General features: G+C 42.2%; 1 long non-coding RNA gene across 1 annotated transcript in view; it reads right to left on the reverse strand.

Annotated features, from left to right (window-relative positions):
- The window catches only part of LOC116480309 (uncharacterized), a 38,009-nt gene extending 13,879 nt beyond the window's left edge, over positions 1-24,130 (reverse strand). The window contains exons 1-2 of the long non-coding RNA XR_004251252.1: positions 23,926-24,130; positions 22,977-23,097 (exon numbers count right to left, since the gene is read on the reverse strand). This is a non-coding gene — a long non-coding RNA (uncharacterized LOC116480309). The remainder of the gene's footprint in view (positions 1-22,976; positions 23,098-23,925) is intronic.
- Positions 24,131-24,489: the final 359 nt, after the last annotated feature.

Here is a 24,489-nt window from a genome sequence, read left to right on the forward strand (position 1 = left end):
GCCGCAGAAAAGGAAGGCCCCATGCTGCCCTGGACCCAAGGGAAGAGTCATGTGGCTATGGCTGTTAAGCACAGTGGCTGCTTAAGCATGGTGGCTAAGGAAGAGACAGATGGGATCCCTACTGAACAACTGAAGGATCAGTATGAGCTGAGGGAGGAACCTGAAATCTTTTGTTTTTATTTTAAATTTTTATTTTTTTTGTCTTTTTCTTTGTTTTTTATATTTTTTATTTTAATTGTTGTGGGTGCATAGTAGGTGTACATATTTATGGGGTACATGGGATGTTTTGATATAGGCATGCAATGCATAATAATCTCATCATGAAAGATGTAGTACCCATCACCTCAAGCATTTATGGATCTTGAGATTTTTTTTAAGGTTATCATGATACTCTTTTCTTCTTCTTCAACTTTTATTTTAAGTTCAGGGGTACATGTGCAGGGTGTGCAGGTTTGTTACATAGGTAAACGTGTGCCACGGTGGTTTCCTGCAGAGATCGACCCATCACCTGGGTATTAAGCCCAACATCCATTAGCTATTCTCCCTGATGCCCTCCCTTCCCCACCCCGTCAGGCTCCAGTGTGTGTTGTTCCCTGCCATGTGTCCATGTGTTCACATTGTTCAGCTCCCACTTAAAAGTGAGAACAGGTGGTGTTTGGCTTTCTGTTCCTGCATTAGCTTGCTGAGAATAATGGCTTCCAGCTCCATTCATGTCCCTGCAAAGGACATGATCCTATTCCTTTTTACAGCTGCATAGTATTCCATGCTGTATATGCACCATATTTTCCTTATCCAGTCTATCATTGATGGGCATTTGGGTTGAATCTATGTCTTTGCTATTGTGAATAGTGCTGCAATAAACTAACATGTGCATATATCTTTATAATATTAATAGAATTATTTATATTCCTTTGGGTGTATACCCAATAATGGGATTGCTGGGTCAAATGGTATTTTTGCCTCTAGATCTTTGAAGAATCACCACATTTTCAAAATGGTTGAATGAATTTACACTCCCACCAACAGTGTAAAAGCATTCCTTTTTCTCTGCAACCTTGCCAAATTTGTTGTTTCTTGACTTTTTAATAATCACCTTTCTGACTGGCATGAGATGGTATTTCATTGTCGTTTTGCTTTGCATTTCTCTAATGAGTCCTGAGATCCTTTTTTTTGAGATGGACTCTCGCTCTGTCATCCAGGCTGGAGTGCAGTGGCACGATCTTGGCTCACTGCAAGCTCTGCCTCCTGGGTTCATGCCATTCTCCTGCCTCAGCCTCCCGAGTAGCTGGGACTACGGATGCCCGCCACCATGCCTGGCTAATTTTTTGTATTTTTAGTAGAGACGGGATTTCACCGTGTTAGCCAGGATGGTCTTGATCTCCTGACCTCATGATCCACCCGCCTCGGCCTGAAGTGGGAGCTGAACAATGTGAACACATGGACACATGGCAGGGAACAACACACAATGGGGCCTGTCAGGGGGTGGGGAAGGGAGGGCATCAGGGAGAATAGTTAACGGATACTGGGCTTAATACCTAGGTGATGGGTTGATCTGTGCAGCAGATCCCAAAGTGCTGGGATTACAGGCATGAGCCACCAGTGCCCAGCCCAAATCCTGAGATCTTAATGTTAAACGCTTGGTTCAAGCAATTGAACTGCAAGAGGAATGCTTGTTTGGCTAAGTTGATTTTGCTGACTGGTTCTCTGTCCTGCATGTTCCCACCAACACTTGAAGGGTACAAAATAGCAGAGGCATTGGTGGGTGCCAGAGAGAAACTACTTGAAAAGGAACCACTTCCACCATTATATCCTGAGCTAACATCTTTGGAGAAGACAGACTAAAGATGGGGCCAAGATTTGGGGCCAAGATTTGGGGCTACCAATGGGAACTGAACGCCTATGCCTTAGTTTGAGAGGTAGGGGAAAAGGGTACTACACAAACTATTATGAGTCTCTTGGACACTGGGAACACTGGGGTCACTGTCATTCCCAGTTGTGGGCAAGAATGACAGGTGACCCTGGGAGATTCAGAACTAACACTGTCACATGGAAAGTCGCCATGCACTTAATTGTGGATTCCTCTAGCACCTTTACCATGGCCAGGGATTGTAGTTCCCACAGCTAAATGTACAATACTTATATAAAGTTTGGCCTCCTGTACACAAGGCACCCATCGTGATTCTGGGGTTGCACCCCACCAAATGGTTTCATTTGGATGAGCGCCATGGGATACATCCTGTTCATGTGTTGTTTTCCTGACCTTCTCTACATCTTCCTCTAGTTCTCTGAGCATCTTTAAGACAGTTGTTTTTATGTCTGGTAGATGCACCAGCCATCAGGTCTTTTCAAGGAAGTTTCTGTTGATTTCTTTTTTTCCTTTGAATGGTCCATCCTTTACTGTTTCTTTGTATACTGATATGGTTTGGCTCTGTGTCTCCACCCAAATCTCATCTTGTAGCTCCCATAATTCCCACATATTGTGACATGTACCTGGTGGGAGATGACTGAATCATAGGGGTGGGTCTTTCCTGTACTGTTCTTTTGATAGTGAATGGGTCTCACAAGATCTGATGGTTTTAAAAAGGGGAGTTTCCCTGCACAAGTTATTTTTTTGCCTGCTGCCATCCACGTAAGATGTGACTTGCTCCACCTTGCCTTCTGCCATGATTGTAAGTCCTCCCCAGCCATTTGGAACTGTAAGTCCAAGAAGCCTCTTTCTTTTGTAAATTGCTCAATCTCGGGTATGTCTTTATCAACAGCATGAAAATGGACCAATACATATACCTTGCGATTTTTTTGTTCAAACCTGAATATTTGGGTCTAGTAATGTGGTAACTTTAAAAATCAGATTCTCTCCCGTCCCAGGGCTTGCCAAGTTTTGTTTTGGGGGTTGGTTTTTGGGGGGTGGTTGTAGGCTATCTGTGTGCTGAGGATTAGCCTGAGGTGCAAATGTAAGGTCTTCTCAAGTGTTTTCTGAGTCTGTACCCCTTTCCCTGGGTTTATGTGGTGACTTAATTTCAAATGTCCTGGTCTTTAATGTCTGACCCCTCCAAAAAAGGAAGGAGAAAAATGAAAGTGGGGAAAAAGCACTTGCCTTTTAAGTTTCCTGGAAGTCACTAGAGGGTGGGGGAAGTGGGGTTGGAGGGGGAAGGGGGCAACAATAAGAGAACATGCAACAGTGGTTTCCTTTTTCTGCACTTCTATGTTTAGAAGCAACAATTTAGAGCACAGATCCCCAATAATTACAGTACAGCATTCCTTTGTCTACACTGGGCAAAGCTATGTGTAAGCTACTCCAAGATCATCTGCACAGCTGCCTGCCAAGCAGCTGAGGGGTAAGGGATGGCTAGAGCTGACAATGACTGAAATTAACTGCAATTTACAACCTGATATTGTTTGGCTCTGTGTCCCCAGCCAAATCGAATCTTGAATTATAATCCCTATTTGTGTTGAGGGAGGAACTTGTAATTCCCACGTGTCAAGGGAGGGAGGTGACTGGATCATGGGGGTGTTTCCCCCATGCTGTTCTCATGATAATGAGTGAGTTCTTAAGACATCTGATGGTTTTAAAAGTGGCAGTGTTTTCCTGTGTGCTCTCTCTCCTGCTTCCTTGTGAAGAAGGTGGCTGTTTCCCCTTCTGCCATAATTGTAAGTTTCCTGAGGCCTCTCCAGCCATGTGGAACAGTGATTCAATTAAACCCCTTTCCTTTATACATTACCCAGTCTCTGGTACTTCCTTGTAGCAGTGTGAAAAACAGACTAATACAGTTAATTGATACTGAGGTAGTGGGGTACTGCTACAAAAATACAAAAAAGTGTGGAAGCAACTTTGGAACTGGGTAATGGTCAGAGATTGGAACAATTTGGGGGGGCTCAGAAGAAGACAGGAAGATGTGGGAAAGTTTGGAACTTCCTAGAGACTTGTTGAATGGTTTTGACCAAAATGCTGATAATGATATGGATGGACAATGAAGTCCAGGCTGAGGTGGTCTCAGATGGAGATTAGTAACTTATTGAGAAATGGAGAAAAGTCACTCTTGCTATGCTTTAGCAAAGAGACGTGGCATTTTGCCCCTGCCCTAGAGTTCTGTGGAACTTTGAACTTGAGAGAGATGACCTGAAATTGGAACTTACGTTTAAAAGGGAAGCAGAGCATAAAAGTTTGGAAAAATTGCAGCCTGATCATGCAGTAGAGAAGAAAAACCCATTTTCTGGGAAGAAATTCAAACTGGCTGCAAAAATTAGCATAAGTAATGAGGAGCCCACTGTTAATCACAAAGACAATGGGGAAAATGTCTCCAGAGCATGTCAGAGATCTGGGCGGCAGCTCCTCCCATCACAGGCCTGTAGGCCTAGGAGGTTAAAAATGATTTATTGGGCCAGGCCCAGGCCCCTACTGCTGTGTGCAGCTTTGGGACTTGGTACCATGCATCCCAGCCACTTCAACTCCAGCCATAGCTAAAAGGAGCCAATGTACAGCTCAGGCTGTGGCTTCAGAGGGTACAAGCCCCAAGCCTTGGCAGCTTCCCTGTAGTGTTAGGCCTGTGGGTACATGGAAGTCAAGAATTGAGGTTTGGGAACGTCTGCCTAGATTTCAAAGGAGGTATAGAAATGCCTGGATGGCCAGGCAGAGGTCTGCTACAGGGGCAGAGCCCTCATGGAAAACCTCTGCTAGGGCAGCGTGGAAGGGAAATATGGGGTAGGAGCTCCCACACAGAGTCCCCACTGGGGCACTGCCTAGGGGAGCTGTGAGAAGAGGATCACTATCCTCCAGACCCCAGAATGGTAGATTCACCTCCTTCTTGCACTGTGCACCTAAAAAATCCATAGGCACTCAATGCCAGCCCGTGAAGAAGCTACTCAAGGCCATGGAGCCCACTCTTTGCATCAGTGTGTCCTGGGTGTGAGACATGGAGTCAAAAAAGATCATTTTGGAACTTCAAGATTTAAGGACTGCCTTGCTGGATTTCAGACTTGCATGGGGCCTGTCGCCCCTTTGTTTTGGTTAATTTCTCCCATTTGGAATGGGAGCATTTATCCAAGGCCTGTCCTCCCATTGTATTTAGGAAGTAACTAACTTCCTTTCAATTTTACAGGCTCATAGGTGGAAGGGACTTGCTTTGTCTCAGATGAGACTCTGGACTGTGGACTTTTGAGTTAATGCTGAAATGAGTTAAGACTTTGAGGGACTGTTGGGAAGGCATGATCGGTTTTGAAATGTGAAAAGAGATGAGATTTGGTGGTGGGGGGCCAGAGGTGGAATGATGTGGTTTGGCTCTGTGTCCCCACCAAATCTCATCTCAAACTGTAATCCCCACACCTCAAGGGAAGCACCTGTAATCATCACATGTCAAGGGAGGGAGGTGATTGGATCATGGGGGCAGTTTCTCCCATGCTGTTCTCATGACAGTGAGTTCTCGCAAGATCTGATGGTTTTATAAGTGTTTGGAAGTTCTTCCTTCACTCTTCTCTCTCTTGCCACCATGTGAAGAAGATCCTTGCTTCCCCTTCGTCTTCTACCATGATTGTAAGTTTCCTGAGGCCTCCCCACCCAAGTGGAATTGTGTGTCAATTAAACCTCTTTCCTTCATAAATCATCCATTCTCAGGTATTTCTTCAAAGCAGCATAAGAACAAACTAATACACAACCTAAGCCTTCCTCTGGAAATTATGAACCTTGGATTACTCCAGAGTTCCAAGATAGTTAAGTCATATTCTCCTACTGCATTAGTTTGGTAGGTCAGGAGAGGGATTCCTGGTTCTTTCTACTCTACCATGTTCCCAGAATCTTCTTATTGTCTCTCTTATTCTGTTTGGCCTGCTATAACAAAATACTATAAACTGTGTAGCTAACAAATAACAGAAATTCAAAAATTTGTATTATTGCAAATCAGTGAAAATTACCTTACAACCACATACCATACTTATCTGAAGAACTTAAAAACTCTCTCAAGTATAGAAATGCAATACATTACAACAATCTTCTTCCACTTTGAGTTACTTCTCATAATGAAACCACAGAGAAACAAAAGTGGCGCCTTAAAAGAAACTATGAAAAGAAACTTAAAGCTTCTGTTTGTTCCTGGAATAGATTTGAATCAAATTTAGGAAGGAAGCTCTTCCTCTTGAAAATTAACTGCATGAAAACAAATCAGAAGAAACAAAAGTCAGTTATATAATGTTGGCAGACAAGGAATTTAACCATGGAGAGGACGGTCATGCAGTTCATTTTATGTTATACTAAAATGATACATTTTTTTCCAAAGTAGAGTAAAGATTTTCAAAGTTACATTCAAGGTCTTATACCATTTGTGACATATTGACTTCCTTTCAAAAATTGCCTTATGAATTACCATATGAAATTTTTCCAGAATCTTTGAGGGACTTAACGTAAGATTTTCCCCTCAGTATACAACAGTGACTAGATTTTTTCTGCCTGTACAGCACTTCAACTACATGGAACAGGTTAAGTCTTGTTTGATAACTCAGATTAGTAAAGGTACAAAATGATCATGAACGTGCCTGATCATCATACCTGAAACTCACCCTAATCCTGGATACTACTTTCCTTCCTATTTCAGCCTCATCCCAAGCAGAAGAAAAAAATTTTGAGGCACTACTTATTTTTTATTATGCATAAAAATTTACACAGAATTATACATGTGACAAATGTAAAACAGCATGCATTCACCAATATAATATCGGAATAATTTCACTTCCCTAAATATCCTCCATGTTCTGCCTATTTATCCGTCCCTCCCCTCTAGCCCCTGGCATGTATTATAATAAATGTTTGCTTACTACTAGATCATTTCAGGGAGCACCAGTGACATGCAAATATAATTTTGGAAACAATGGACTAAAGTTGTTTTAGCCATGCACAAGTGGCTGCAGTTTATCAATCGAGGTAGCAGCTTGAATTTTTCTGAGAAAGAGGATTATTGTTTCTAAGTATAGCTTAAGTGGCAGAATATGAGTCTAGAGATGCTGATACCCATATGTCACCACATGGAGAGAGGTCTCATAAGAATGAGGTCAACATGGGGGTGGGAGATGGAGTGGAAGACTGAGAGACAGAGAGAGAGAGGAGATCGATTTCTGACTGCATCTTTTAAGTACTTGGATTTAATTAGGCCTGAATGCAGCCTTATCTTAGTCCCTAGACTTTTTAGTTACATAAACTGATACATTCTCACATTCAGTTGAGCCAGTTTGAGTTAGGTTTCTGAATGACTCAGAAGTCTTTACGCTGGAAGTTAGTCTATGGAAATGAAGTTTTACATGGGACAAACCCTAAATTGGATTTGTACAAGACAAGATATATCACAGGAGGGTGGAAACCTTCCTATCCTGGCTGAGAAGGGAAGATCCTTGATAGGTGATAGCAAAACAGTCAACTAAACTGTCACCTCTTGTTGTTGTTGTTTAGTAGACCTTAGTTTTTAGGTTCAGTTTTAGGTGCACAGAAAAATTGATCAGGAAATAGAGTGCCCATATATTCCCTGCCCCTACAACTGCTTAGCCTCTCCCACTATCAACATCCCACACCAGAGTGGCACATTTGTTATAATGAATCTTTATCACCCAAAGTCCATAGTTTGCATTAGGCTTCAGTCTTGGTGTTGTTCATCCTATGGATTTTGATAAATGTCTAATGACATGTATCCACCATTGTAGTATCATAGAAAATAGTTCCGATGCACTAAATATCCCCTGTGCTTTGCCTATTTATCTCTGTCTCCCCACTCACTCCTGGAAACTACTCACCTTTTTACTGTTTCCCTAGTTTTGCCTTTTCCGGAATGGCATACAGTTGGAATCATATAATATGTAGCCTTTTCAGATTGGCTTCTTTCACTTGGCAATATGCATTTAAATTTCCTCCATGTCCTTTTATGCAGCCAAAAAACATATGAAAAAATGCTCATCATCACTGGCCATCAGAGAAATGCAAATCAAAACCACAGTGAGATACCATCTCACACCAGTTAGAATGGCCATCATTAAAAAGTCAGGAAACAACAGGTGCTGGAGAGGATGTGGAGAAATAGGAACACTTTTACACTGTTGGTGGGACTGTAAACTAGTTCAACCATTGTGGAAGTCAGTGTGTGGCGATTCCTCAGGGATCTAGAACTAGAAATACCATTTGACCCAGCCATCCCATTACTGGGTATATACCCAAAGGACTATAAATCATGCTGCTATAAAGACACATGCACACGTATGTTTATTGCGGCACTATTCACAATAGCAAAGACTTGGAACCAACCCAAATGTCCAACAACGATAGACTGGATTAAGAAAATGTGGCACATATACACCATGGAATACTATGCAGCCATAAAAAATGATGAGTTCATGTCCTTTGTAGGGACATGGATGAAACTGGAAACCATCATTCTCAGTAAACTATTGCAAGGACCAAAAACCAAACACCGCATGTTCTCACTCATAGGTGGGAACTGAACAATGAGAACTCATGGACACAGGAAGGGGAACATCACACTCTGGGGACTGTTGTGGGGTGGGGGGAGTGGGGAGGGACAGCATTAGGAGATATACCTAATGCTAAATGATGAGTTAATGGATGCAGCAAAACAACATGGCACATGGATACATATGTAACAAACCTGCACATTGTGCACATGTACCCTAAAACCTAAAGTATAATAAAAAAAAAAATTTCCTCCATGTCTTTACATGGCTTGATAGCTCATTTGGTTTTAGTGCTGAATAATATTCAATTGTTTGGATGTACCACACTTTTCTTATCCTCTTGTCCACTGAAGAAAATCTTGGTTGCTTCCAAGTTTTCACAGTTATGAATAAGGCTGCTATAAACATCCATATGCAGCTTTTTGTGTGGACATGAGTTTTCAAGTCCTTTGGGCAAATTCCAAGGATATGATTGCTGACTCACATAGTAAGAGCATGTTTAGACTTATAAGAAACTGCCAAATTGTCTCTCTTAGTCTGTTTGGGCTGCTATAACAAAATACTATAAACTGGGTAGCTAACAAATACCAAAATAACAGAAATTTATTTCTCACAGTTCTGGAGGCTGAGAAGTCTAAGATCAAAGCAGTCGCAGATTTGGTATTGGGTGAGAACCTGCTCTCTGATTCATAGATGGTGTCTTCTGGCTGTGTCCTAATATGGCAGAAAGAACTTGCTAGCTCTTGGGTCTTTTTTTTGTTTGTTTGTTTTTTTACAAGACTGCTAATTCCATTCATGAGGGCCCTGCTCTCATGATCTATTCACTCCCAAAGATCCCACTCCCTGCCATCATCATGGGGGTTAGGATTTCAACATATGAATTTTAGGGAGACGTGAGCATTCACTCTATCGTACTGTCTTTCAAAATGTCTGTACGATTTTGACTTCCCACCAACATTGCTCCACAATCTTGTCAGCATTTGGTGTCATTAGTGTTTTGGATATGGGCCATTCTAATAGGCATGCAGTAGCATCTCATTGCTGTTTTAGCTTGCAGTTCCTTAACGACATATGGTGTTGAATATCTCTTCATATGTGTGTTTGACATTGGGATATCTTATTTGATGGGGTATCTGTTGAGGTCTTTTGCCTATTTTATTTAGTTATTTGTTTCCTTATTTTTGAGTTTTAAGAGTTCTTTGTAAATTTTAGATAACAGTTCTTTATCAAACATGTCCTTTGCAGGTATTTTTCCCAGCTTGTTTTTAAATAAAATCAGACCATATCCTTATACCAAGGCCTGATTTGGGGGGATTTAGTGAGGAAATATCAGGATATTATGTGTTGACTACTTTCTGCAAACATCAGTAAAGTCTTATCAATGACAAACATCTCTCAAATGTGGCCTACCTGAAAGGCTAGTGGTAAGGGAAGAAAATTAAAGCTTTTCTAAGAACGATACATCTTGCCTGTGTCCAGAAATCCAATGTGGTTGAAACCTGTATTCTCGGCACCAAGCTAAAGTAAGAGGAATCAAATCAGGGTAAAAACGTGGTTAGATACAAGAGTGAGATCTGGGGATGTTTGATTCTTCAGTCGCTCAGTCTCCAACATACCCTTTGGGGCTCTATTTATTGACAAAGTTGGCAACTACCACCATTGTTAAAACCATTCCATGAAGTATAATGTGGGGTAGGGGAAAGGAGAACTGTTCTTCTCCAATCCAGGCTACAGGTTTGCACTGCCAAGATGCCCTCTCCAGGTTGAATGCTGAAAACTTACAGAATGGGCAAAGCACTGGAACTTGTTGGCACATGACAGAATCCCTCAGATTAAGCTCTTAATGCAAGAGTCATAACTAATCAGATCTGTGGAACTGAACCAATATAAGTCAACAGAGGCTAACAAACTTTAAGAGATGTATTCCTGGATAAATTCCAAGCCTATTACTTAAGAAAGCAAAAACCAGAATGAAATGAACCTTGGAGGCAGAGCTTGCAGTGAGCCTAGACTGCACCGCTGCACTCCAGCCCGGGCAACAGAGAGAGACTCTGTCTCAAAAAAAAAAGAAAGAAAGAAAAAAAAAAAAAGAAAGCAAAAACCTGCAAAAATACACCCCCTGTTGCAAATCCCAACCCTTAGAACTTACACCAACTGGAAACAGACTACTATAGTGCATTCCTCAGAAAGTGAGTTCTCACTGGTGCCCATCTTAGCTAAGATCAATGGTTAGCTTGCAGGACTGGGGAAAGCCAAGTTGGTTGATTTAGAAACTTGCTCTACTGTCTTGGCAGGATATAGTTGCTATCCTCGTTTAGCAGCATTTATTGATGCAACAAAGCAGTGTCCTTTGTATTTTGTTTCCCCGTTTTCCCATTTGCAAAAGGAATTTTTATTGTAGTTATGACGTTTCCCCTCCATTATTTTACACTGGGAGTATAGAGGATGAATAAATATGTCATTTAGTCCAGATGCCATTAACATAAAGTCTAGAGAGAAATGTGCATCTCCCAGAGATCCTGGAACTTGTATGCAAGAACTGGTGCAACTTGAGGCTATCTCCCTTCCTAGAAGAGAAACTCTATGTATTTTTGGTTGTATGCTGATGGGTGAATTGTATTAGTGGGGAAAATTCTGATGATTGTTTATATGAGGAAAAAGATGAATGTGAAAAGTTGGGCTGCTGAGAGACGCACTTGGTAGATATCTATAGCTTAGGTCTATCCAGTATCCATTCTTCTTTTTGGTATTCACACTTAAATTTATCTTTGAGGGAACCACCTTTCCCCTATTTCATTCATGAAATTTCAATGGAATTGATTCTATCCCCAGGTCCAGTCAGAAGCATTATGGCAGGTAACCCAAATTGATACAGTGAGAAAGAGTCAGCTCTGGAAGATTCGTTAGAGTCAGAAAAGATCACTTCCTTTCTCCTTCTTTGCTAACATGGTAGACTATAATCCTGGACTATAATGGCAATCTTAATCCTATTTAGGAAGAATCTGCTGAGAATGAAGCCAACACCGAGACATTTCTGATTTTATCTCTCTGTGTGTGTTTTTTTTTTTTTTTGAGACAGAGTGTCACTCTATTGCCCAGGCTGCAATGCAGTGGTGCAATCTTGGTTCACTGCAACCTCCGCCTTCTGGGGGTTCAAGCGATTCTCATGCCTTGGCCTCCCGAGCAGGCGCACAACACCACGCCCAGCTAATTTTTGTATTTTTAGTAGAGATGGGGTTTTGCCATGTTGGCCAGGCTGGTCTGACACTCCTAGCCTCAAGTCTGGTCTGCCTGTTCTGGCCTCTCAAAGTACTAGGATTACCGGCATGAGCCACCGCACCCAGTCCTGATTTTATCTCTTGATCATCTGGATTAAACTATACCAGAATACACTCCTGGGACTTTTGGATTGTGCAAACAAATAAATTTTTTCTTTTGCCTGAGTAATTTTGTGCTGGGTATCTGTCCTGGCTGATATAGTTATGTTAGACTGACTCTGTATTTAAGTGTTAGTAGTTAATTCCTAATTAATAGACTATCAGATATCTCACGTTCAAGTATACATCTTTTTTTCTTTGTAATTTTGTCAAATCTCTTAAGTATTCATTTCTGATTCATTTAACCGAACTCTGAATTTTCTGGAAGGGGTTGGAAAAAGGGTTGTTATTTCTCTAGTTTGCATGCTTCAATGAGACCAGGTGTTGACAGCTGGTGTCTGTGTCAATGCGTCAGTGACTATGCCCTGCCAGTTACTAAATATTTTGAATATCATATCTAATTGGTAGGGGGACACTGGTCTAAGTTGTTCTTTGAATATATTTTTTGTTTGTGGAGAATAATCTTAATATAACTGACTCCCAGATGACTTCAAGTGTAGTTATAACTTTAATCAAATAATAGAAGAGTATGGAATTTTACCTAACATTTAAATCCAGAATAAAGTTTTGCAAAAAGAGCTTTGTATGGAGCTCAGGAGGGCTCGGGCAAACCACTAGTCCTAATATACTGGATCTGTAAAATAAGAAGTTACTATCCTTCAAACTCTAAATTTTTATGATTCCATTTGTAATAAGGAGAAACAAAACCAAAAGCACTATGTTAAAAAAAAACTTAAGGTCATTTTAGAACATAGCTAATTCTGGGAAATCAGGCACACCTCAAATTTGATAAGGAAGTGGAACACATAAGCATGCAAACGCTCACAGGAACACACAAATAAACACACATACAATGGAAAAAAGCCATTGCAGCATTGCAGGCTGGTCTCTAACTCCTGACCTTGTTTTATTTAAACATGAGGAAGGTATGAGGGAACCCAGCATGAAACAGTGTTACTGGCATTTTTTTTTCCTTCTAAGATTTGGACCTTAAGTACATCAATCCTTTTCAGACTACGCCAAGAATACTTAAAGCAGATTTTGCCAGTTAATCTAGGCACACCCAGGCTTAAGTCTTTCTCTACTTGCTTACTCCAGTATAAATACATTCTAGAAGTTATTTTTTTGTTGTTGTTCTTTTTTGCTAGTTTTCTTGTTCTTCTGTTAAGAATTTTATTGATGATAACTTTTAGTAACTTGAGGGAAATTTTGAGTATTCACCTTTACTATGGAGTTTTTCATGAACATAGGAATTTGGTGATATCAATTTAATCATAATTTAAAACTCAGCGTACATATTACATCCCTCTTGACTTATTCCCCACCTACCTGGAGTCATTCTAAACATCAGAGATCAGCCACTATGCAGTGGGGTCCTTTAGCTTTTCAGTAATATATATTTAAAACAATAAGGAAAATTCTCATATGAATTTGTGTTTATTGATGTTAACAGACACACCTGGAGATTGGGTGGGAACTTTCCTAGCTCTACCTTCTCTCTGTTTCATCCATTGTCATCACTTGTGATTATTGAAGGACTTCCCTTCACATCCTTTTATATTCTGATTCCTTATAAAACCTGAAGATAATTTTTTTTAATTTTTTTTATTTTGTTTTTTTGAGACAAAGTCTCGCTCTGTTCCCCAGGCTGGAGGGTAGTGGCACAATCTTGGCTCACTGCAACCTCTGCCTCCTGGGTTCAAGCGATTCTCGTGTCTCAGCCTCCCAGGTAGCTGGGACTACAGGCATGAGACACCATGCCCAGCTAATTTTTTGTATTTTTAGTACAGATGGGGTTTTGCCATGTTGACCAGGCTGGTCTTGAACTTCTGACCTCAGGTGATCCGCCTGCCTCGGCCTCCCAAAGTCCTGGGATTACAGGCGTGAGCCACCGCTCCTGGCCTGAAGATAATTTTTAAAAGTCACTGACTCCACTCGCCAGATTTCTCTTTAGTTCCAAGATTATGTAGCCACTTTGCCCATAAACCTAAACTTCCCACTGCCATCTATTCATGCCATTTCTTCATCTTTAAGGGCATTTGCTCACAATTCTCTATATAACACAGAGTAGAGAAATAATGAAAATAATATTCTACTTCTAATGCTGTTGCCTGCTTAGATTTATTTTATTTCTTCTAGAACCCCTTCACATAGGCTAGTAGTTATTTCTTGCCTCTTATTTTTTCTTTCTTTTCTTTTTTTTAGATGGAGTCTTGCTCTGTCACCCAGGCTAGAGTGCAGTGGCCTGATCTCGGCTCACTGCAACCTCCACCTCCTGGGTTCAAGCGATTCTCCTGCCTCAGCCTACTGAGTAGCTGGGATTATAAGTGCCCGCCGCTGCGCCTGGCTAATTTTTGTATTTTTAGTAGAGACGGGGTTTCACCATCTTGGCCAGGCTGGTGTCGAACTCCTGACTTTGTGATCCACCCACCTTGGCCTCCCAAAGTGCTGGGATTACAGGTGTGAGCCACAGCACCCGGCCTTTTTTTTTTTTTTAAGTAAGCTTTTAGGTTGAGGTGTACGTGTGCAGGTTTGTTATATAAGTAAACTCCTGTCATGGGGTTCTGTTGTACGGATTATTTCATCACCTAGATACTAAGCCTAGTACCCAATAGTTATTTTTTCGGATCCTCTTCCTCCTCTCACCCTCTACCCTCAAGTAGTCTCCAGTGTCTGTTGTTCCCTTCTTTGTGTCCATGTGTTCTCATTATTTAGTTCCCACTTATAAGTGAGAACATGTGGTATTTGGTTTTCTGTTCCTGTGTTAGTTTGCTAAGGATATGGGCTCTAGCACCATCCATGTTCCTGCAAAGGACATAATCTCATTCTTTTTTATGGCTGCATAGTGTTCCAAGGTGTGTATGTACCACATTTTCTTTATTCAATCTGCCATTGATGGGCATTTAGGTTGATTCCATGTCTTTGCTATTGTGAATAATACTACAGTGAACATGTGCATGCATGTGTCTTTGTGATAGAACAATTTATATTCTTTTGGGTATATACCCAGTAATGGAATTGCTGGGTTGAATGGCAGTTCTGTTTTTAGCTCTTTGAGGAATCACCACACTGCTTTCCACAATGGTTGCTCTAATTTACACTCCCACCAACAGTGTATTGGCAATCCCTTTTCTCCACAACCTTGCCAGCATCTGTTATTTTTTCACTTTTTAGTAATAGCCATTCCGACTGGTGTGAGATGGTGTCTCATTGTGGTTTTGATTTGCATTTCTTTAATGATCAGTGATACTGAGCTTTTTTTCATATGCCTGTTGGTCACATGTATGTATTCTTCTGAGATGTGTCTGTTCATGTTTTGCCCATTTCTTAATGGGGTAGTTTTTTCTTATAAATTGGTTAAGTTCCTTATAAATGCTGGATACTAGACCTTTGACAGATGCATCGTTGGAAAAAATTTTCTCCCATTCTGTATGTTGTCTGTTTGCTCTGTTGATAGTTTATTTTGCTGTGCAGAAGTCTTTAAGTTTAATTAGAACATATCTGTCCATTTTTGCTTTTGTTGCAATCGCTTTTGCTGTCTTTGTCATGAAATCTTTGCCCATTCCTGTGTCCAGAATGGCATTTCCTACATTGTCTTCCAGGACTTTTATAGTTTTGAGTTTTACATTTAAGTCTTTAATTCATCTTGAGTTGATTTTTGTATATAGTTTAAGGAAGGGGTCCAGTTTTAATCCTCTGCATATGGCTAGCCAGTTATCCCAGAACCATTTATTGAATAGGGAGTCCTTTCCCCATTGCTTGTTTTGTCAGCTTTATCGAAGACAGTTGTAGGTGTTAGCCTCATTTCTGGGCTCTATTCTTTTCCAATAGTCTATGAGTCTCTGTTTGCACCAGTACCATGCTGTTTTGGTAGCTGTAGCCCTGTAGTGTGTAGTTTGAAATCAGGTAATGTGATGTCTCCAGCTTTGTTCTTTTTGCTTAGGACTGCCTTGGCTATTCCGGCTCATTTTTGGTTCCATATAAATTTTAAAATAATTTTTTTTTAGTTCTGTGAAGAATATCATTGGTAAATTGATAGGAATAGCAATGAATCTATAAATTGCTTTGGGCAGTATGACCATTTTAATGATATTGATTCTTCCTGTCCGTGAGCATGGAATGTTTTTCTATTTGTCAATGTCATCTCTGATTTCCTTGAGCAGTGTTTTATAATTCTCATCATAGAGATCTCTCACCTTCCTGCTTAGCTGTATTCCTAGGTATTTTATTATTTTTTGTGTCAATTGTCAATGGGATTGCATTCCTGATTTGACTCTCAGGTTGCCTGTTGTTGGTGTATAGGGATGCTAGTGATTCTAGTGATTTTTGTATGTTGATTTTATATCCTGAGACTTTGCTAAAGTTGTTTGTCAGCTCAAGGAGCTTTTGGGCTGAGATGGTGGGGTTTTCTATATAGAATCATGTCATCTGCGAAGAGGAATAGTTTGACTTCCTGTCTTCCTATTTGGATGCCCTTTATTGCTTTCTCTTGTCTGACTTCTCTGGTCAGGCCTTCCAATACTACATTGAATAGGAGCAGTGAGAGAGGCCATCCTTGTCTTGTGCTAGTTTTCAAGGGGAATGCTTCTAGCTTTTGCCCATTCAGTATGATGTTGGCTGTGGGTTTTTCACAGATTGCTCTTACTATTTTGAGGTATGTTACTTCAATACCAAGTTTATAGAGAGTTTTTAACATGAAGCCGTGTTGAATTTTGTCAAATGCCTTTTCTACATCTATTAAGCACATTTTTTTTGGTCTTCTGCTAGCTTTGGGATTGGTTTGCTCTTGGTTCTGTAGTACTTTTAGTTGTGATATTAGGTTGTTAATTTGAAGTCTTTCTAACTTTTTGGGTGGGTGTTTAGTGCTATAAATTTCTCTCTTAACACTGCCTTAGCTGTGTCCCAGAGATTCTGATATGTTTTATCATTTTTCTCATTAGTTGCAAATAACTTCTTGATTTCTGCTTTAATCTTATTATTTACCTGAAAGTCATTCAGGAGCAGGTTGTTTAATTTTCATGTAATTGCATGGCTTGGGCTATTTTTTTAGTCTTGATTTCTACTTTTATTGTTCTGTGGTCCAAGAGTGTTTTTGGTATGATTTGGTCCTTTTGCATTTGCTGAGGATTGTTTTATGTCCAATAGTGTGGTTGATTTTAGAGTATGTGCACTGTGGTGATGAGAAGATGGATATTCTGTTGTTTGGGGATAGAAAGTTCTGTAGAGATCTATGAAATTCATTTGGCCCAATGTTGGGTTCTGGTCCTGAATATCTTTGTTAATTTTCTGCCTGAGTGTTCTGTCTAATACTGTCAGTGGAGTGTTGAAGTCTCCCACTATTCTTGTTTGGGAGTCTAAGTCTCTTCGAAGCTCTCTAAGAACTTGCTTTATAAATTTGGGTCCTCCTGCATTGGGTGTGTATATATTTAGGAAAGTTAGGTCTTCTTGTTGAATTAAAACCTTAATCATTATATAACACCCTTCTTTGCCTTTTTTTTTAATCTTTGTTGGTTTAAAGTCTGTTTTGTCTGAAACTAGGATTGCAAGCCCTGCTTTTTCCTCATTTCCATTTGCTTGGTAGATTTTCCTCCATCTCTTTGTTTCAAGCCTATTTGTGTCACTGCATGTGAGATGGGTCTCCTGAAGACAACATACCACTGAGTATTGCTTTTTTATCCAATTTGCCACTCTGTACCTTTTATTTTTTATTTTTACTTATTTATTTATTTATTTTTATTTATTTTTTTTTTTTTGAGGCAGAGTCTTGCTCTGTCACCCAGGTTGGATTGCAGTGGTGTGATCTCGGCTCACTGCATGCTCCGCCTCCCAGGTTCATGCCATTCTCCTGCCTCAGCCTCCCAAGTAGCTGGGACTACAGGTACCTGCCACCATGCCAGGCTAATTTTTTTGGTATTTCTAGTAGAGACGGGGTTTCACCGTGTTAGCCAGGATGGTCTCCATCTCTTGACCTCATGATCCGCCTGCCTTGGCCTCCCAAAGTGCTGGGATTACAGGCGTGAGCCACCATGCCTGGCCTACTTATTTATTTATTTTTTAGACAGAATTTCGTTCTTGTTGCCCAGGCTGGAGTGAAGTGGCATGATCTCAGCTCACTGCAACCTCCACCTCCCAGGTTCAAGCAATTCTCCTGCCTCAGCCTCCCAAGTAGCTGGGATTACAGGCACCTGCCACCATGCCTGGCTAATTTTTCGTATTTTTAGTAGAGACAGGGTTTCCTCAAGTTGGCCAGGCTGGTCTCAAACTCCCGACCTCAGGTGATCCACTCGCCTCGGCCTTCCAAATTGCTGAGATTACAGGCATGAGCCACCATGCCTGGCTTCTGTGCCTTTTAAGTGGGGCATTTATCCCATTTATATTCAAGGTTAGTATTGATACATGTGGATTTAATCCTGTCATTTTGTTGTTAGCTGGTTATTATGCTGACTTGCTTGTGTGGTTGATTTATAGTGTCACTGGTCTTTGTACCTAAACGTGTTTTTGTATTGGCTGGTAACAGTCTTTCCTTTCCATATTTAATGTTCCTTTCAGGATCTGTTGTAAGGCCGGTCTGAACTCCCTTGGCATTTGCTTATTTGGCTATTTCTCCTTTGCTTATTAATATAGTTTGGCTCCATGTCCCTACCCAAATCTTATCTCCACATGTCGAGGGAGGGACCTGGTGGGAGGTGATTGAATCATAGGGGCAGTTCCCCTCGCAATGCTGTTCTCAATAGTGAGGGAGTTCTCATGAGATCTGATGGCTTAAAAGTGGCAGTTTCCCCTGCACACACTCTCTCTCTCTCCTGCTGCCATGTCAGGTGTGCCTTGCTTCCCCTTTACCTTCTGCCATGATTTTAAGTTTCCTGAGGCCTCTTAGCCATGCATATGTATGAGCCAATTAAACCTCTTTCTTTATAAATTACCCAATCTCAGGTAGTATGCTAGCAGTGTGAGAATGAACTAACACACTTAAGAAGCTTAGATTGGCTGGATATGAAATTCTTGGTTAAAGATGTTTTTCTTTAAGAATGTTGAGTATAGGCCCCCAATCTCTTCTGGCTTGTAGAGTTTCTGCTGAGAGGTCTACTGTTAGCCTGATGGGATTCCCTTTTAGATGCCCTGCCCTTTCTCTCTAGCTGCCTTTAATATTCTTTCATTTCAATTTTGGAAAATCAGACAATTACATGTCCTGGGGATGATCTTCTCGAGTAGAATATTGTACAGGTTCTCTGTATTTCCTGAATTTGACTGTTGGCCTCTCTGGCAAGGTGAGGGAAGTTTTCATGAGTGATATCCTAAAATGTGTTTTCCAGGTGGTTTGCTTTCTCCCCATCTCTTTCAGTGATGCCAATGATTTATAGATTTGGCCTCCTTACATTATCCTATATTTTCTGGAGGTTCTGTTCATTCATTTTCATTCTTTTTTTCGTTATTTTTGTCTGGCTGTCTTGTTTCAGAGAGCCAGTCTTCAAGTTCTGAGATTCTTTCCCCAGCTTGGTCTATTCTGCTGTTAATACTTGCGATTGCATTGTGAAATTCTTGCAGTGTGCTTTTCAGCTCTATCAGATCAGTTAGGTTTCTTTTTAATACTGGAGATTTTGCCTGTCAGCTCCTTTATCATTTTATTGTGATTCTTAGTTTCCTTGGATTGTGTTTTCCTGTTCTCCTAAATCTCAATGATCTTCATTCCTATCTATACTCTGAATTCTATTTCTGTCATTTCAGCCAACTCAGCCTGTTTAAGAACCCTCATTGGACAACTGGTGCTGTTGTTTGGAGGACATAAGACACTGGCCATTTGAGTTGCCAGAGTTCTTACATTGGTTCTTTCTCATCTCTGTGTATGGGTGTTCCTTTAACTGCAGTGTAGATTGAGTACAGTCAGAAGACTTTTTTCCTGAATATTTTCACAGGGCTGAGGCTTTGTGCAAGGTCTTTATTTTAGCTGACTTCTTATCTTTGGTTTTACAGGGTGGGTATGTTAGTGAGATACATCTACTGAGATAAGCACGTGTTTTTTTGTCTTCTGCTAGCTTTGGGATTGGTTTGCTCTTGGTTCTCTAGTTCTTTTAGTTGTGATGTTAGGTTGTTAATTTGAAGTCTTTCTAACTTTTTGGTGTTGAAACTGCGGGGTGTGATCCAGTAGGTGGTGCTTAGGCGCTTCATGGAGGCCAGTGAGTGATACAATTTGATGACATGAGATTCAAAACTGAGAGGCTTTAGGGAGGAGAGAAGGAAATGAGGGGTTTTGTGAAGTGGTGGTCAGCAGGTAGGCTCTTTCCCAGTCATGTGACTCCCCTGTATTTCTTCATGGTTGCAGCTGGGCTCCCTCTCAATGCTCTGAAAGTGTGGACTCCTCTCCCACTTGAGTGCTGGCTACAGATTGCGACTTGACACTCCTATGCTGCCCACTACAGCTCTGGGGAGATCTCAGGATTCATGTTTCCTCCCCAGCTTGGAGGCAGCAGAGAGAAGGACCTTAGCAGTGGTTGTGGCTGAGGGTCTCTTACTTGTCTCCTGGGGGCTCCACCCCACAGAGATGCAGGTCAGCAATTGCTCAGTGTGATCGGCCCAAGATGGGGGATCTGTGCTGGGGGTCCAAGCTGGGGGTTCCCTGGTGACAAGCAGCAGGGGTGGCTGGGACCCGTGGGAGATGGACTGGTCTCCTCTCCTTGGGTTAACTGCAGCTTGTTGGAGGTGTGGATGAGGCACTTAGGGTCTTTGCTGTTTAATTAGTCTAAAGGTAGTAGGGGTAGTACTACTACAGAGGCAGTGGCAGAGAGGCTTTTGGTTGCCCCTGGGGGCTCCAACCCCAAGAAATGCAGAGTCACTGTTACTGGGAATGTTCAGCCAGTGAGGTGGGTGGCTGCACTGCTAGTGTGAGTTGGAGGCTCCACTTGTTGGGAGCAGGGGTTCAAGGGCTCACTGAGAGGAGATAATGGTCTCCTCTCCATGTGGTCACTGTGGTGCAGAGACTGTCATATACCTCTGAGAGCTTTTCCCCAGGGAAACTCCAGGCCACTACCTGTGGGTATGCTCAGCTGTGGGTGATGTGACTGTTTTGTGGTCATGAACTGGGGCCTTGCCTGGTGAAGAGTAGGAGATGGGGATTCCCAGGAAAGAGAAACTGAACTCCTTTCCATATGGTGGCTGCGGTGCGCTAAAGGTACCAGTGCAGTGACTGGTACTTTGTTCCTTCCCCAGCCTGAGGTCTGTTAGGGCAGTACCACTGCAACTGCAGAGACGAGGGTTTGCAGGTTCACTCTGGAATTTCCTCTTTGAAGAAATGTGGGGGTGCCTCTGATTGAAGTGGTCAGGCGGAAACAGGGTGGTCGTGCTGGAGTCCCGGGTCGGGCAACCCTACGCAGTGAGGACTGGGACTTGTGGGGAACAGTCTGGCCGCTTTTCTAAGGTGGGTGCCCTGTGCTGGGTGTCCAGACCAGCCTCTGGTACTCACAGAAGACTTTTCAGAGCCTGGAGACAGAAAGGGCAAGGGCTGCAAGACAGCAAACATCACAACCCCCACCCTCTCACCCTCCCCCCACCCCCACACACTGGGAGCGCTGTCCCAGAGAGTTGTGGAGCTGCTACTGGTTCAATATCCCGGGCAGGGGGTGGGTGGAGACCCAGGCCAGAAGGACTCATCCAGTGAGGAGAAACAGATTTGGAGACTTGTGTAAAAAAGTAGTCTGGCCACTTTTCCACAGGACAGCTGTGCTGTGCTGGGGGTCCACTCCAGTCACTGACTGATCACCTTGCAGTCTCTAAAGCCTGAAGGCAACAAGGACTGAGGCTGTGAAACAGCAAAGATGGCCGCCTACCCCTTCCTCTGAGAGCTCCCTCTCAGGGATGTGTAATGCTGCTACCAGTAGCTGGCTAGAGTTCCAAGCCAGTGGGTCTTATCCTGTGACCTCTGAAGTGCTATGGAAGTGAGGCCTGCAGATCATCGCTGCTCAGCCCCCTGGATTCAGCCCCTTTCATAGGAGTAGGTATGGGGGTCTAACCTCCCACTTTGCTGGGGTAGCAGTTACTTTTGCAAAGAAGCCAGGATATCTAAGGCTCCTGGGACTCCATGTGTACCTGAGCGGCTGCTCTGCCAAGACTCCCCAGAGCTCTGTGTGTCACACTGGAGGCCCTAGTGGAGTGGGTTCATGAGGGAATCTCCTGACCCAAGAGTAGCAACGATCCATGGGAGAAGCATTGGTCCGCAGGGTCGCTCATTCACTCACTGCTTCCCTGGATGGGGAGGCTCCCCTGGCTCCATGTTTCTCCCGGGTGGGTGGTTGTCTTGCCTTGCTTTTCTCCACTCTTCCTGTGTCAAGTTGTTTTCTTGATTAATTCCGACATGTGTATCTATACGTTTCGGTTGAAAGTGCAGTGTTTACTCGCCCCATCTATTTCTCTCTGTGAGAGCAGTACACACTAGCTGCTTCTAGTTGAGCGTAAGAAAAATAAATACCCCTTTAATGTGTTTGCTAGAAGATAGAAAACATTGTAAAGAACAGAGTAGAATTCATATTCTTAAAAACAAATATGAAAACTTATTCTACTTTCCTTCTTTACAAATGAAAATAAACATATCTATTGTCCTCAATGCACTTTTTTCTTTGAAATAATAAGTCCTCAGAAAGACCCTTGCGGCTAAGAATATCAGCTGTCACACAGAGCTAAATCCTTTTAATTGTGAATTTTTTCCCCACAAAGCAGGATGAACTACATCTTGACAGGGCAGGCAAAGTATTAAAGTAAAATATTTCTTCTCACATTTTCTTTCTCTTTTCTTTTCTTTTCTTTTTTTGAGATGGAATTTCACTCTTGTTGTCCAGGCTGGAGTGCAATGGCGTGATCTCAGCTCACTGCAACCTCCACCTCCTAGGTTCAAGCAATTCTCCTGCCTCAGCTTCCGGTGTAGCTGGGATTACAGGCACTTGCTACCACACCTGGCTAATTTTTGTATTTTTAGCAGAGATGGAATTTCACCACACTGGCCAAGCTGATCTTGAACTCCTGACCTCAGGTGATCCATCTGCCTCGGCCTCCCAAAGTGCTGGGATTACAGGCGTGAGCCACTGCGCCCAGCCCCCATTTTCTGAGGTGAGATGAAGGAAGAGTTAATCATTCATACTCCTTTTCTTGGGTTCAGCTGCCATCCTTACTTACCTCTGATGGAGGACCAGGGATTTCTGGGACTTTAACTCCTGTTATAGAAGGTCAGATTAGCCTTAAGCTGAACAACAGCAGCTACCTGGGCCTTTCTCCCCTGAATAAAAGTTCTGAAGATCTAAAATGAAAATATGAAAGGAAAGAAATTATCAAGTTCTGTCTACTAAATATCTCAGTGGATTTCCTTAAACACTAGAGCGTCAACTGGTGGATTTGTCTTAAGGCCTTTATTCGGCATGTTTTCCTACAAGTCTCAAAGTCTAACAAAGGCAGGCGTTCCCGGCCAAGTGCTGCCAAATTCACCACGTGACCTAGGACCTGAAGTGACCTTTTGTTTCTCCTATTCCCTCTCTTTCCGACCTTCCCTCCCCGCCAAGGCAGTGCAGACAGGAACTCAATATATTTTGAGTTCTCCATAGGAAAAGAATGATTATTAAAACAATAAGCTCTCAAGATAAATACCAATATATAATGTATATACATTCATATATACATGAGTATATACTAGCTTTCATATCTGTATTCTTTTTCTTTCTCACCCAGAACTCAAGAAGACATGTCTGTATCCCTTTTTTTTTTTTCTTTTTTGAGACGAAGTTTCACTCTTGTTGCCCAGGCTGGAGTGCAGTGGCACGATCTCAGCTCACTGTAACCTTTGCCTCCCGCATTCAAGCAATTCTCCTGCCTCAGCCTCCTGAGTAGCTGGGATTACAGGCGCCCACCACCATGTCTGGCTAATTTTTGTATATTTAGTAGAGATGGGGTTTCACCACGTTGACCAGGCTGGTCTTGAACTTCTGACCTCAGGTGATCCACCCACGTTGGCCTCTCAGTGTGCTGGGATTACAGGCATGAGCCACCGCACCTGGCCCAACATGTCTGTATTCTTAAAGCTGTGGAGGTGTCTTTGCTATTTTGTTCTCTTAGGTAAGAACCGGGTCCTCACCTTACACTTTATTCCTCAGGTGAAGAGACTGTGTGTGTGTCCATTCAGGGAAGCATGAGAGCATTTGAATTCAGCTGAGCAGGTTTAGTCACCTAGGAGCTGCTCCCTTAAGTGTTAAACACAATAGTTAACAAACTAAAACTTGCAGGAAGTTAATCTGGAATTTCCCAGTAACTACATGTTTTAGATAAGTTTTTGAATTGAGTCCAAGATGATGTGATAGTGCATGTTCATAATTAACTGAGAAACGCTTTTTTTTTTTTTTTTTTTTTTTTTGAGACGGAGTCTCTCTGTGTCCCCCAGGTTGGAGTGCAGTGGCGCGATCTCAGCTCACTGCAAGCTCCGCCTCCTGGGTTCATGCCATTCTCCTGCCTCAGCCTCCCGAGTAGCTGGGACTACAGGCGCCCGCCAACACGCCCGGCTAATTTTTTGTATTTTTAGTAGAAACGGGGTTTCACCGTGTTAGCCAAGATGGTCTCGATCTCCTGACCTCGTGATCCGCCCGTCTCGGCCTCCCAAAGTGCTGGGATTACAGGCATGAGCCACCGCGCCCGGCCAAGAAAG

Source organism: Hylobates moloch, unplaced genomic scaffold, assembly GCF_009828535.3.
Source record: "Hylobates moloch isolate HMO894 unplaced genomic scaffold, HMol_V3 SCAFFOLD_13, whole genome shotgun sequence".
Classification (NCBI taxonomy): Eukaryota; Metazoa; Chordata; class Mammalia; order Primates; family Hylobatidae; genus Hylobates; species Hylobates moloch.